General features: G+C 39.3%; 1 protein-coding gene across 6 annotated transcripts in view; it reads left to right on the top strand.

Moving 5' to 3' along the window:
• ZNF462 (zinc finger protein 462) overlaps positions 1-12739 on the top strand; it is a 96484-nt gene that overhangs the window by 17635 nt on the left and 66110 nt on the right. The window lies entirely within an intron of this gene.

The raw sequence follows: 12739 nt of genomic DNA, 5'->3' as shown, positions 1-12739 counted from the left end.
ATTTTCTGCCCTAGGAAAAGGAAGGATGTGCGATAACAACTGATTTTATAAGTAGTATGTATTATGGTAGAACAGGGGGAAGGGAAAATTAAAGCCATGCTTTGTAATCTTTTGGGAGCTCATGACTCTTATCATCAGATGGGGTGATTTATTATTCTTCTGTCAGTGTGGGAAACTGAACTGCTTACCAGACATACCGCTTTGAATATTCATAAGATCTGGCAGTGGCTAACCTGTGTCTCTTCAGTTGCAGATGGCTTGCAAGCAGTCCAGGTGTGAATTCTGGGCAAAGGTATGTCACCACAGTGGTGGGGGTGGCTGGGGCCAGGCCAGTTTGTCTGTGTGGGAAGAAGTAAACTGTCAGGACCTGTAAAGGCAGCTGTTGCTGATCAGCATGGGGAGCGCCTAACCTACAGAGAAGTAGTGGGATATCTTGGGAATCATAAACACCTTGTACCCATGTAACTCATTCAACTCAAGGCCCTTCATGTTCTCATGACTTTGGGCTTATTTAGTGAGGCTACGAATATTTTGGCTTTTTTTGGCTAGGGTACGTGTAGAGACAGCATTGCACGTTTCCCCCTTCTTCCTTACTGTGTATATTTGTAGGAGAACTGGATCTGGTGGAAAACAAGCTGCAACATTTTTAGTAGGACACAGTGTGTTGTGTGAGCTGTAATCATACTGGTCATGAAAAAAATCTCTGCTCTGGGGACAGACACAAGCACAGCTATTTGTGCAACCTGATCAGAACAAAGGATAATGCTTCTGCTGCAAGATCAGACAGATCTGACTTTTCAGCAGGCTAAGCAAATGAATGGAAGAAGTGGTCCGCCTCCTCTTATCCATTGTCTCAAAGATGCAGGCTCATAGAGAAGAAAGGGAGGTTGAATAGAGCTTCTGAAGGAATATGCTGCTTTGTGTTCTGTGGGAAGAGAGCAAGCAGGAGTTCTAGAAATTCTCTGCATTGGCAGGCTGACAAGCTTGTGATTGGAAAGTGTGGCAATGCACTACTGGTATTGAAAGACTACTTTCTCTTCTGTAGCCTGCCTAGAAAACATAACCATTATCAGGAAGCTGATGAAATGTTCCACACCAGAATACGGTACCAAGACTACCTTGAAGGAAGCTCAGTGGGTATAAATCAAATTAACTCTGACCTCCTAGTGAAGAATGATTTAAGACTTTTTCTGTACATGAGGAAATAATTTTTTTCACTTAGTTTTTCTCTTTTCCTTTTTTACTCTTTTTTTTTCTGTTTTCCTTTTTTCTTCTCCCTTTTTCTCTTTTCTCCCTACCTTTTTTTTTCTTCTCTCTTTTCCTTTTTCCCTTTTTATACTCCTGTCTCCCCTGAATAACTCATCTGTGTCTTCTGGGATACCTCTCAGTTATGTTCCTGATGTGATTTTTACATAGAAAGAGCTGGGCTAATCAAGTTAGGGGGACAATCAGGATCTTCTGCTTGGGAGAATCCTTCTGTTTCTCTTGCTCCAGCTGTCAAGCTGTCAGAGCCAAATTAACCTAAATGTGATTTTAGTGGCAAGCACCTCTTTTAAAGGTATAATGAGGCCAAGGAAATGTGAGAGGAGGTGGAGCAGGACAGGGATTTTTGAAAAGCTGTGCAGAACAGAAGGTTATTTCACATTTTAGAACGATAATATTTACTTCCAGCCTCAAGAGGGATTTCAATTGAGAAATGAATCCTTTAGAGGTAGGGGTGTAGAAGTTCTAACAGTATCAGAACTGGTTAGATCTCTCTGTATTACTGTTTGCATGGTCACTGAGACTCAAAATTGCTATCAGTTAGGCTTTTCATGATCAGGAGATTTTCATATGGTACTTAGTTTCTTTAAACTGAAACTTGTCTTGACTCAGGGTCCTGTAGCTGTCATTTCTTTAGCAAGCATGCTATCTTTATTTTTTCAAGTTAATGGAGGTTAAATTTATGTTTGTGATAACAGAACCAGTCTTGGTGATCCATGAGATCCCTTTCACCATTTGTTCTCCCATATATTGTCTAGAAGGTCACGTGAATTCAAAAGAGAAGCATTTAGTTCCACAGGATGCTGGCAGTCTATCACTAGACTGCCAGTGGGGATGAAGATGCTGCTTTAGGAGCCCACTTAAAAAAGCACATCACGCAGTCATCAGACTCCTTGAGTCTGTGTTAAAACTTTTAAGTATGTGATGACTGGGGTGCCATGACTGCATGTTTAGTGTCCAAAAGAAATTGCGAAATTCTTAGGAGAGGGTTAAAACCCTTCCCAGAGAATGTGCGATGCTGAATTTGACCCAACAGAACCTTCAGTATGGGTTTGCAGCTGCTTTGACCTGGAGGAAGTACTGTTGGGGAGAGGAAATAGTGATAAGAGCTGCTTTGTCTCCTTTATTCAACCACAGTTACACCGTGTCTCTAAGCTAAATCTCTGTTACTTAGACAGGGTGATAAAAAATGCATATACTCTAAAAATGTCTAATGGAAAAGAGTTCAGTGAGCTTTCAAACAATACCTGAGAGTGAGGACAAGAAGAAAAATCTCCAGGTTGGACATAAATCTCACAAGTAGATCAAGGAGCAGTCTTCCAGGTCATAAAGATTTGGGTCTGAAAGCGAGTGCTCTCTGGTGCTAAAGGAGAGATAAGGCTGCAAAAGAATTTCTTATTATCTTCTGCTTTCTCACCTCTTCAGGAAATGGGAGGCACAACAGAGGATCTTGACTAGTTTTGGAGATCTTCAGAAAAGCATCCTTTGAAGCTATTGTATTTCCCAACTTTTTATTAAGCAGATCTTATCTTTGTGTTGTGGGATGTTTTTATTATTTTCTTAATAATAGAACTTCTTGAGATACAAGACAGTTGGACCAATCACTGTTTTCAGAAAAGTCAGCGCACTGTCTCACAAAAAAAAAAGGCTATATTGTGGCCTAGATAAAAGAGGAACCATGAAAGGTTAGCTGGCCTGAAACTTTGAACAAGAGTAATTGTGCTTCATTTCTTAGTCATCCATCAGATCAAGCAAGGTGGATGTTAGAAATTCCTGTGGCCAAATGCTGAATTTTTAAATTTGCCCATTATTCTTAAAAGGCAACAGCAAATTTTTGGGCTGTAGTTCAATGTTCTCAAAGCAGTCAGGCTGAAGAGGGAAATCATCAAAACATCTATATGCACAGTCTTTAGATCTAAGTCTGACACCTTCTGTGCTTTATTTTTTCCAAGTAAAAGGGGTTGAGAATTGGTTTAGTTCCTCAGTGATCATCCACCTGCTTTTGCAGCTCTGGGAGAACAGGACTGTGGGATGAGAAAACCTGATGCAGAAAGAGCAGAAGAATTATAGGTCTCATTGGCCATTGGCTTTTCTAGTGTATCAGAAAAGACTACTGGGGCTTTCTATGACCAAAGCAAATAATGACCTTGCTTTGATATATCAAACAAGTAACACCAGCACTGTGTCTTTGAGAGCCCTTGATCCCAAGGAGAAAAGCAAGAGTTTTCCTTTTCATTTTGGACCCATTCCATTGCAAACAAGCATCCCACGGGTTAGACAAGAAGGGTGTCTGACAGGATTTAAAGAGTCTTTTCCTTTTTCCTTCTGTTCTCTACACCAATAATTTATATTTAAAAATACATCAAACCTAAAAGCTCCTCATTCAGGTTATATCTGCAATGGATAGAAAACGTGGAATAGGAAATGCTCTGTGACTCACTCAAGAAATGTCTCGGCTTTGTAGCCTATGTGGATTTTAAGAGTCCTGTCTTCCTTTTGAATGAGAAAAGAGTGATCCTGAAAAGTAGCAGATACCATTCAAAATAGTAAGAATAGCTAAGTGGACTAGGATGGTATTTAGATGTATTACACACAGGAGACACTGTCATCTCTTCGCTGATCTGCGCAAGTACCACTCTTGGAATACTGAATCCATTCCTGATGTTGGCATGCCTGTAAAGATGAGTGTGAAAATAGCGGGCACAGTCATGATTTGAAGTCTGGAAAACTGTGCTTCACAGTGACTGCTTTCAGGTAGTCCATTCTTCCCTTTCAAAATGACATTTAGAGGACTAAAGCAGTTCATTTGACAGGCTATGTCAAATATTACAGGAATCTGGAACCTGTACCAAGCTGTAACAAGATGCAGTTATTGGAATGTAAGACTAAAAATGTTTGCTACATAAATAGTTCTTTATTTCTAATATAATAGTGGAAAAAAGAGCTGTTGGGATAACTAATGGACTCTGAAGAAAGTCCTAATACGTCAGGTCTAAGTGTAGTTTCTCTTCTGGTGCTGTAGTGAGAGACAGGCTTTAGACTGTTACCATTTTGTTGGATGTGGACAACTGTCTAGTTGTAAAAGGCCAACTTTCAGCAAGAGGACTCCTGCTTCCATTATCTCAGGTTGGAGATTAATTGTCTTAAAGAACAGCTGATGGGAATGCTATAACTTGGAGATGTAGGGAGTCTAAAGAGGAGCTTTGAGTTTTACCAGAAGGTGCAAGAAGACTCTTTCTCACCAGGCAAAGAAATGGGAAGCAAATAACCAAATTAAGTGAAACAATTAGGCTGGCTGCAGATTTTTAGTTGTCAGTTTAGGCTTGATTATCTGTAGCAGGTTTTCGTCCATTTCTGAATTCTAGGTTTAAAACTGTGGACAAACTACTTGCATTTTGTTCTTGAAGTGGAATCTATGCACAAAGTTGGTGGAAGCTGCCATCCTCTAAAAAATTTGATGTATGTTTTTGCTGTCTCAGTAGAAAAGAAATGGAACATGCTTTCTGTAGTCCTGACAGAGCTACTATAGACTTTCACATCATGGTTTCGAAAAGATCAGTAAATTCCCCAGAGAGAAGACCTTTGGTTTCCTGTGGACTCTCAACCCAGCACTTCAGTCATCCAGAACCTTAGTCCTGGTTTTACAGACAGGAACTAGAGACTTTGGTCCTGTAGTTACCACAGACGTGGTTGTGGCATGAAAACCCAGTCTGAATTTGTTAACGTCAGTTTCCTGTAGTAACCTATTAGAGATATCCCATCAGTTATGAAAGCATTTCTGTAGATTCAGTAGATTACCCTTTCAGGAGTAATGTGTTTCACTTTTTTATTAGATACCTCTCAAGATCTTAGACTTTGATTTGTTACGGATGACAAATTTAGGAAACTTAGAAACTAACTCTTTTTGTCTTCTGTGCTAATCAAAGGTTTTAAGAATAAGCACTATCATTAGATCATCTTGATAATTAAGGCACAACAAGTCAGTTTCTATGAAAAATGGTACATAAGCTTGGTTTTGAAGATCATGCTGCAGTTGAGGCCTCACTGTAAATGCTTTTTTTAACCTTATAAACCAGTTACTACAGTAGGATGAAGGACAGTTTTGATTTCCTAATTGACAAATTGTTTTCAGTTCTTAATTTGTAGTTTCACTTTTTGAAGACTGCTTTCAAGATTCAGAACTTTCTAATGCAGTAGTCTCTCTGGAGGTGTTAGAAGACAATGGGAAAACAAAGGAGTTCAGGAATGAAGGAGAAAGAGGTCTGAGCTGTTTCCTCTGTTTCTTGGTTTTGGAATGAGTGATTATTTTAACCTGTAAGTAATGATGAGATTAGTGGCTGTCTTCCATCATAAAATGCAAGTAAAGATAAGAAAATCACTTCTTTTTGGCAACCTGTTCCCTCTTCATCTCTCTCCCATATTCTGAGTAAAATCTTTTCTCCCAGAGATAGGTGCAAAGGAGTCTTCTTGTCTTTAACTTGAACATTTCTTTTCTTCTAGTAATCAGACCTACAGATAAAGCCCCTGTGTGCTCAGCTGAAAAGGAAGCACTCGTTTTTGGGTTGTTTTTTTTTTTGACAGTGACGCTTCCCTGCCAAAATGATCTTGTACTGCAGGTGGGTAGAGGTATATGATGTAAGTTAGTTTGTCAGCTTTGCAACACATCTAAAGTGCAGGGTCTTCAGGAAGGGTGAATCATAGCACCAGTCCTATGATTAGTAAGTCTGGCTCTGCCTCCTTCAGCTTCTGAGACCCTGAAGATCCATTGCAGGTTCTGTTTCCAGGTGAAGGGAAACTTAGTCGTATTTTGACCCGCCACTTCATATAATAAAAGGCAGTGATCCACATAAAGGTCTGGTCCTCAGCTGAGGAAAATTTGCAGAACTTTAGCAAATTTATAGAAATAAAAATATGGAGACATCTCTAAACCCACAGCAGTTACTGGGACTTACACAATATTTTGCAGCTTGTAAAAATACAGCAGCAGGAAGTTGGAATGACCCTGAGGGCTTAATCTTTCTGTGATCTCCTGTTTTGTTTTTTTGTTTTGTTTCTTTTTTTGTTTTGTTTTGTTTTTTTCTTTTTGAGAATGAAAACCTTTAGGAGAGGACTTTCCTCCTGTTCTCTTGGTGGTATTGGCTTGCCTGGCTTTGTTTTTCTTTGAAAACTGATAGCAGAAGACTATCCAACCTTCAGGAGTGGAGCCATTATATGTGGGCCTGTGCAACAAGAGCCAAAGTTTAAAAATAAAATACCAGGCTGCCTTCCTGAGGATCCAGACATAGCATACATACACGCACACACATACACAATGTCTTGACTGACCATCAGTTACTGAGTTATATCGGTTACTGAGCTCAGAGCAACAGACAATGACAACCAAAAGGACAGACTTTTTCCTCAAAAAGAAAGAGGAAGAAATGCAAGACCTCTGCAGCCTCAAATACCAGTTTCTGGAGTGCATGGGAACCTCATGAGCAGCAGGGTTGAGAGACTGTAAGACCAGATGACTGTCAAGTCATTCCTGGTAGTGTCTGCTGTAGTCCCTTTCCAGCCTTACGTTTCCTCTTCCTCATTTTCTCTGCCCTACTGAGTAATGGTTCTGGGCAGAGTGGTCTTTTTTGACCATTTCTTTTCTTCTTAAGAGATAAAACCAGTGGTTTTTATTTCATACTGAGTGCTGAGTGACTAGCACACCAGACATCTTCAGAAGAAATGAAAGACTGACTCCTTTGTCTTCAGAGCTACCTTAAAGATACACATCATGAGCATCATTCTATGTTAGGCTGTGGAAATAGCAGATGATAGCTAAAAGACCTGGAGAAGGACAGGCTTACAGAGGAGGTAATAGATAGACAAGGAAGAATTATTTACAGCAGAAAAGCCAAAAATTAGTGTTTAATGACAGGAATACAGCTTAGCAGGTGAGGTAAATTATGTTAGGAAGGAGTATCTTTTGAAAGAAAAGGCGACATTACTTAGTCAAAGAAAAGTGAAAGATACAGTTCTTGATCACTTATGAACATAGAGAGGGATGAAGAATGTGAAAGTTTTTTAACTTTTTTTTTGCCTGCTTCTCGAAAAGGCTGATGTCGTATCAACTTTGCTTGATGATTGTGATCTGGGCTGACAAGGGTAGGAAGTCAGGGTTTCTCCAGTGGCCCAGTGTGAAACAGCAGGGAGTGTGCTTCTTTCAGGTGATGTGACAGAAACTGTGCAGGTAGAAGCTGTGCAGTCTTATCTGCTTGTATGCTGCCTCAAGCTAGTGTGCTAAAAACCTGGAGCCTACACTTCTGACTGCATGGAGTGGGCAGATGTAGTTTCCAGAACCCACCCACCTCAATCCATGGGTGTACTCCATAGCAAAGGTAAACTGGGTTTTTGGCTAGGCTTCTTCCAGCTGCAGCAAACATGTTTTATATCTCCTTTGACAGCTACAGGGAAAAAAGAAACAAACAACACCAGAAAACAAAGAAGAGGTGTTACCACTTCATATCTCTGCCCAAGCGAAGTAACAGTCACAGCTGCCCATGACAGACTAGGCTTTTGGCAGAGCTCAGGCTGGTTCTGCTCTACAGACATAGGATGAAGCATGTTCAGTATGCTTCCTTCAGCAGGAATGCCAGCAGTATTTTGGATTACTACACAGACTGCTCTGTGTCTGTGAGCTCCTTCTGCAGAGTTTGGGTTCACATTAAATGGAATCAGGAGTCTTTGGTAGGCTGTGCATGGCTCTGAGCACAGACTGATCACCTTTTTTGGAAAGTTAGGTTTTCTTAGACAGCCAGTCTCTCAAAATGGAACACTTACTTTATTGAAGCTTTTCAGAAGACACATCCTAGCATTGCATACTGGTTGAATGTCCACTGAAGGTGATGCTGTAGCTTAAAGGTTTTGTAGGCTTGATTCTTTGCAATCCAAACACCTTTTAAAAAATCTGTACAATATCTGGGTCTTGTTTGTGGTGATGTCCTAACAATGAAGGGTAGGTGCAACTGTCAGCATGTGAAAACTAATTGCTTGGTTTGTTCTCATAAATTTTGTTAGCCACTGGAGTGGAAATGTGCACATCCTTTGTGGCTCCAGCTAGCATCTGTGAAAGAGAGGTTTGATTAAATCAAACTTCCTCTTTTTTGGTCATGAAGAATGCTTACAGAAGACATTCAGGAAGACCTAGAGTGTACCTTTTTGCAGGTATTTTTAGAAAGGTGTGCCATTAAGAAGATTGTGTATGATGACTTCCAGTAAGTTTTGACAGTTTTTTTCCCAGATATTTGCTAGACAAAAGAATTGTCACCTGTTATTTACAAGAGTTTGGGAAGATAGTAGAAGGATTCAGCAGTTTGGGCAAGATCTTATTAAGAAGAAAGCCTCTCAGACTTTTATAAGAATTTCAGTTTTTCTGTCAATCCTTCAAAAAAAATAAAAAAAAAAAAAAAATCCTTCCTCACCCCCACAAAAAGGTCCCTTTTTGGATGACACCCTTTTTTCCATGTCCCTCCTTCCACTGTGATATCAAGTAATATGAGGGCTAGAACATGTACACCATCCCTAATCTCTGTTTCCCTTGGGATTCTGCTCCTCAACTGTGCAGACATTTTGCTGAGGTGACCTAAATTCTTCAGCAAAAAGCCTCGATTCTGTGCAGAAAGCTGGAAATGGAAACTCCAGTTAAGAAGTAAATAAAGAGATAAATAAAGAGCATCAGTTATTTATATCCTTGTGTGTGGTGTATGATTTACCCCTGCTTCTGAAGTTTGAACTTCTGGTGTACTGGAGAACCTTCCATTTGTAGTTGTGGGAAGTTAGCACTGGGATTTCAGGGACAGTGGCACAGAAAGGTAATGTGGTGTAACGGGGAAGGGCTGGAGTCTGGAAACCCACTTTCTGCTGTTGGCTGTGCCATAGACTAGCTGTGTGACCTGGAACCAGGCTACTTCACTTCCCTGTGCTGCTCCATTACCAGGTAAAGGAAGAAGGTTCTCCATGGTGCAGACTCACTAACCTTGGTTTTCACACACAGGGAGCCTACAACAATGTTGTGTGGTCTGAGGTTGCATGAGTCACATAAATAGGTGGTAACTGCATGGAATTGAGTGTCAGCATTACTTGATGTACTTAATTGTGTCTTTTTGTTCCTTACATGTTACCTAGAGTTTGTGAATCTTCAGATTTTTGTCAATGATTTGAACCTGTTTGAAAACCAGGGGAATAATTCAGTCTTTTCTCTCCCTGAGAGCAAGTCACTTCTGCGCAGTTAAATGACTTGTTAAATACATGGAAACCTGAAATATATATTATTTTTTGTCTTGCTTTGGTGTTCCATAAACAGCAAAAGGAAAAATGAATTTTCTGCAGGATGGGTTGTATACTTTTGGCATAGACTCTTTTGTCAATGAAGTCCTAAATTAATGTGAAACTTCCACTCTGCGTACATTCCTGCAAACAAGAACCCACGCTTGAATGCTTGTGCAAGAAACGAATAAAAAAGTACAAATGCCCTTTATTCAAATAAGTTTTAAAGGAAAACAAATTCTACAGTGGATTACAAACCACATTCCATTTTTGCTTTTTTTTTCCTCTTCCATAGCATAACACGATGTTTGCAAACATAAATGAAGTATCTCAAAACACTGTCAGTATGGTTTTGGACTCATAAGGTTTATGTATGCCTCTTTTGGGGATGAAGAAAAAAGGGAGAAGATTCACCTGACTGACAAGTGGTCTTGCTGAATCCTCTGTCTGAAGGACTGTTCACTTACCTGGTCCCATACTAAAAAGAGACGTATTTTTTATGTCTCTTCTCCATGAGTAGTTGAAAAGATGCATCCTGTCCTTTCAACCAGGACAAATCTGAGGACACACAATTTTATAACAGTTGCATCTATCGACTTTGTGGGTCTTTTTGTTTTGTTTGTTTGGGTTTTTTTCGGGTTGTGGTTTTGTTTTTTGTGGGTTTTTTTGTTTTTGTTTTTTTTTTCTTCCCCTCTTGCTTGTTTCCATCTTTGTTACTTTAGTAAGAAGAAGAAAAAAGAAAAAATTCTTTATATGGTTCTGCTTTGAAGTAATCCTGGTTTATTTTAAAACCTCCTGAGCTGGAGGATTCAATGACACTTGATCTGCTGAAAGTATTTACGTATACCTCCTGGAAAAGCAGTAAGTTGGGAAGTTTGTAAGTTTCTTCCCTTTAAGTCAAACTTTGGTTCCTTTTTTAAGTGGTTCTATAATCATTAGTAAAACCAATTGCAATTATGTACTCCTTTGCTTTGGAGCTGTAGAAAACAGCATGTGCATCTCATCAGGTTGAAAATTCTGTTGGGTGTTTTCAACCACCAGGGGTTGAATCTTCTTGTGTTCTTTTGCATATTTTTTTTAATTCACAAAAAATGTTAACTAAAAATGTTCTTATCCACTTGCATCTACTTTCCATGCAGAGTAAATGTCCAGGTTTTTCTACCCATACAGTTACTTTAAACAGAGGTACTGCATTTTCAGAGAACCTTCCTTAAGTCCAAAAGCACATCCCAAGTGTGGGTGCACCCTCACTTCTGGTTCTTCTCACACACATAGCTTGGTGTGTGACACGCAGGATGACCAGGAGGCTTGATGAAAGTGTTCGTAGGAAGACATGCTAAGGTCAGTTGCAGAGGGCTTTCTTGTGAGAACTGTAACACTAAGAGGGGCCTTCAGAATAAAATGGATCTGCTCCATATGCAGATACACAATGACCTGATTGTATTTCTGTTTTGTTTGTGGATCTGTTGGCAGTCAAGTTGGTCTGTCCCCTCCATTCCAGAGAGCTCATATTCCCTGGAGGAGTTACGCTCTCTGCAGGCAAAGCAATGGCTAAGTGTACCAATGGCTAAGTGTACCACTCTTGGCCAGACTGGTTTCCAAGAGCCAAGTGTGGATGGGCTTCTGGTTGTAGCCAAAAGCATGTAGCCAAAAGGAGTATCTGTCCTGAAGAGCCACTGTCCCCTGAATTTTCAATTACATGCCTGCATTTGCAATCAGGGTATTTTTTCCTATTTGGAGAAGGCCCCATGTTTGACTAGGCGTACACATGAGGACTTCTTAAAAAATCCTTCTGCTTTGATTTTACCCAAGAAGTCTCTTCTTTTAGGCCAGGAAAATTGAAAATCTCTTCCAATCTTTATCTTGCTTTAGACAGAGTGCTCTTTGGAGACGTGTTGAGATTTCTGTGTCCAGCCTCTTACAGAAATCAAGCATTTGGGTTCAGTTTACAGGTTACACATATTTTCAAAGGTTAAGGAAACTAATTTATCCCTTCTCTCTGGAGTGGACTGTTACCTTATTCCATAATGAAGATATGCCATCTTCTTTCAGAGTGTTTGAATAAAACATGGTGGCCAAGTTTCAAATTTGTAATAACCTGAGGTAGCTAAAATCTCTAATGAACTATTTCTAAATTAAGAGAAGCTGTTAGTTTTATTCACTGGGTTAAATTGGGTGGCTGGAAAATACAAGAACAGGGTGTTCATGGTCTCCTTTTTTTCTTTTCCAAAGAGATACTTTTTATGTTGATGAACTGGTCTTGAACTAAACTGTCCTTACGACAAGAGACATATTTTATATGTAATTTAAGAATTGTTTAGATACTCTGGGATAAAGTTTTGGCAACAAGTTTCTTTTTTATCAGCTCTTACCTCTACCTTTAGGGTAAAGAAAGAATAGTTTCATTTTCTTCAAAATGAGAGTAATCTTATGAGAATAAGAACTGATTATCTTACTCTAAAATTGAATTTTGTTACCTTCCTTGTTATTTAAAATGCTTGATAATTTTTCAGTTTTAAATGATTAAATGTAAAGCATTTACAACAGGAGAAAAAAACAAGGTGTTGTGTAATAGACTTGCAGAAAAGAAAAAAGCCACAATAGTTCTGCAATGTCTACATGCTTGCAAGGATTGTAGCGTTTGGTTATAATCTCAGCCCTTCTCAGCCATGGGCCTTATTACAAAGAAAGGCTTCGTTATTTTTTGTTCTTTATAGTCCATTTCCTGTTTGGGTATTTCCTACGAGGAAGAAAAAGAAATTGGGTCTTAGCGTCTGACCCTCAAACACCTTACTTAAAGCAAAATGGATTAAACTAGGACAGAAGAACTCCATTAGGAGCTTCATCATCTTATCACTTTTGATTCAACTCAGTTTTAATAATAGTTTTCTCCTTAATTTGAGTGTGTACAAAGTAGTCAGGGGAAAGGACTGCTTATTACTGGAAAAATGAGAAATAAGGCTAAAAAGGAGTTGTTTTTTTTCTTTCTGTAGGGAGATCATTCTTTATTATCTGCATAACAAAGTATGTTTCTCTTTATAGTCAGGGAATATCACCTTTCTCCTGGTTTAATGTAATAGTTTCTAATGCCTTTTTGACCCAAACACTTCCTGCCTGGAGAACTTCCATTAAACTTACTTATTAATTCATAGATACTGTGATCCATAGTCCTAGGATCACT

The sequence above is a fragment of the Pezoporus flaviventris genome, unplaced genomic scaffold (assembly GCF_033815535.1).
Source record: "Pezoporus flaviventris isolate CSIRO_AGI_PZ_B2104156 unplaced genomic scaffold, CSIRO_AGI_Pfla_v1 ptg000086l, whole genome shotgun sequence".
NCBI classification, from domain to species: domain Eukaryota; kingdom Metazoa; phylum Chordata; class Aves; order Psittaciformes; family Psittacidae; genus Pezoporus; species Pezoporus flaviventris.
This window is presented reverse-complemented; position numbering and strand designations above follow the sequence as displayed.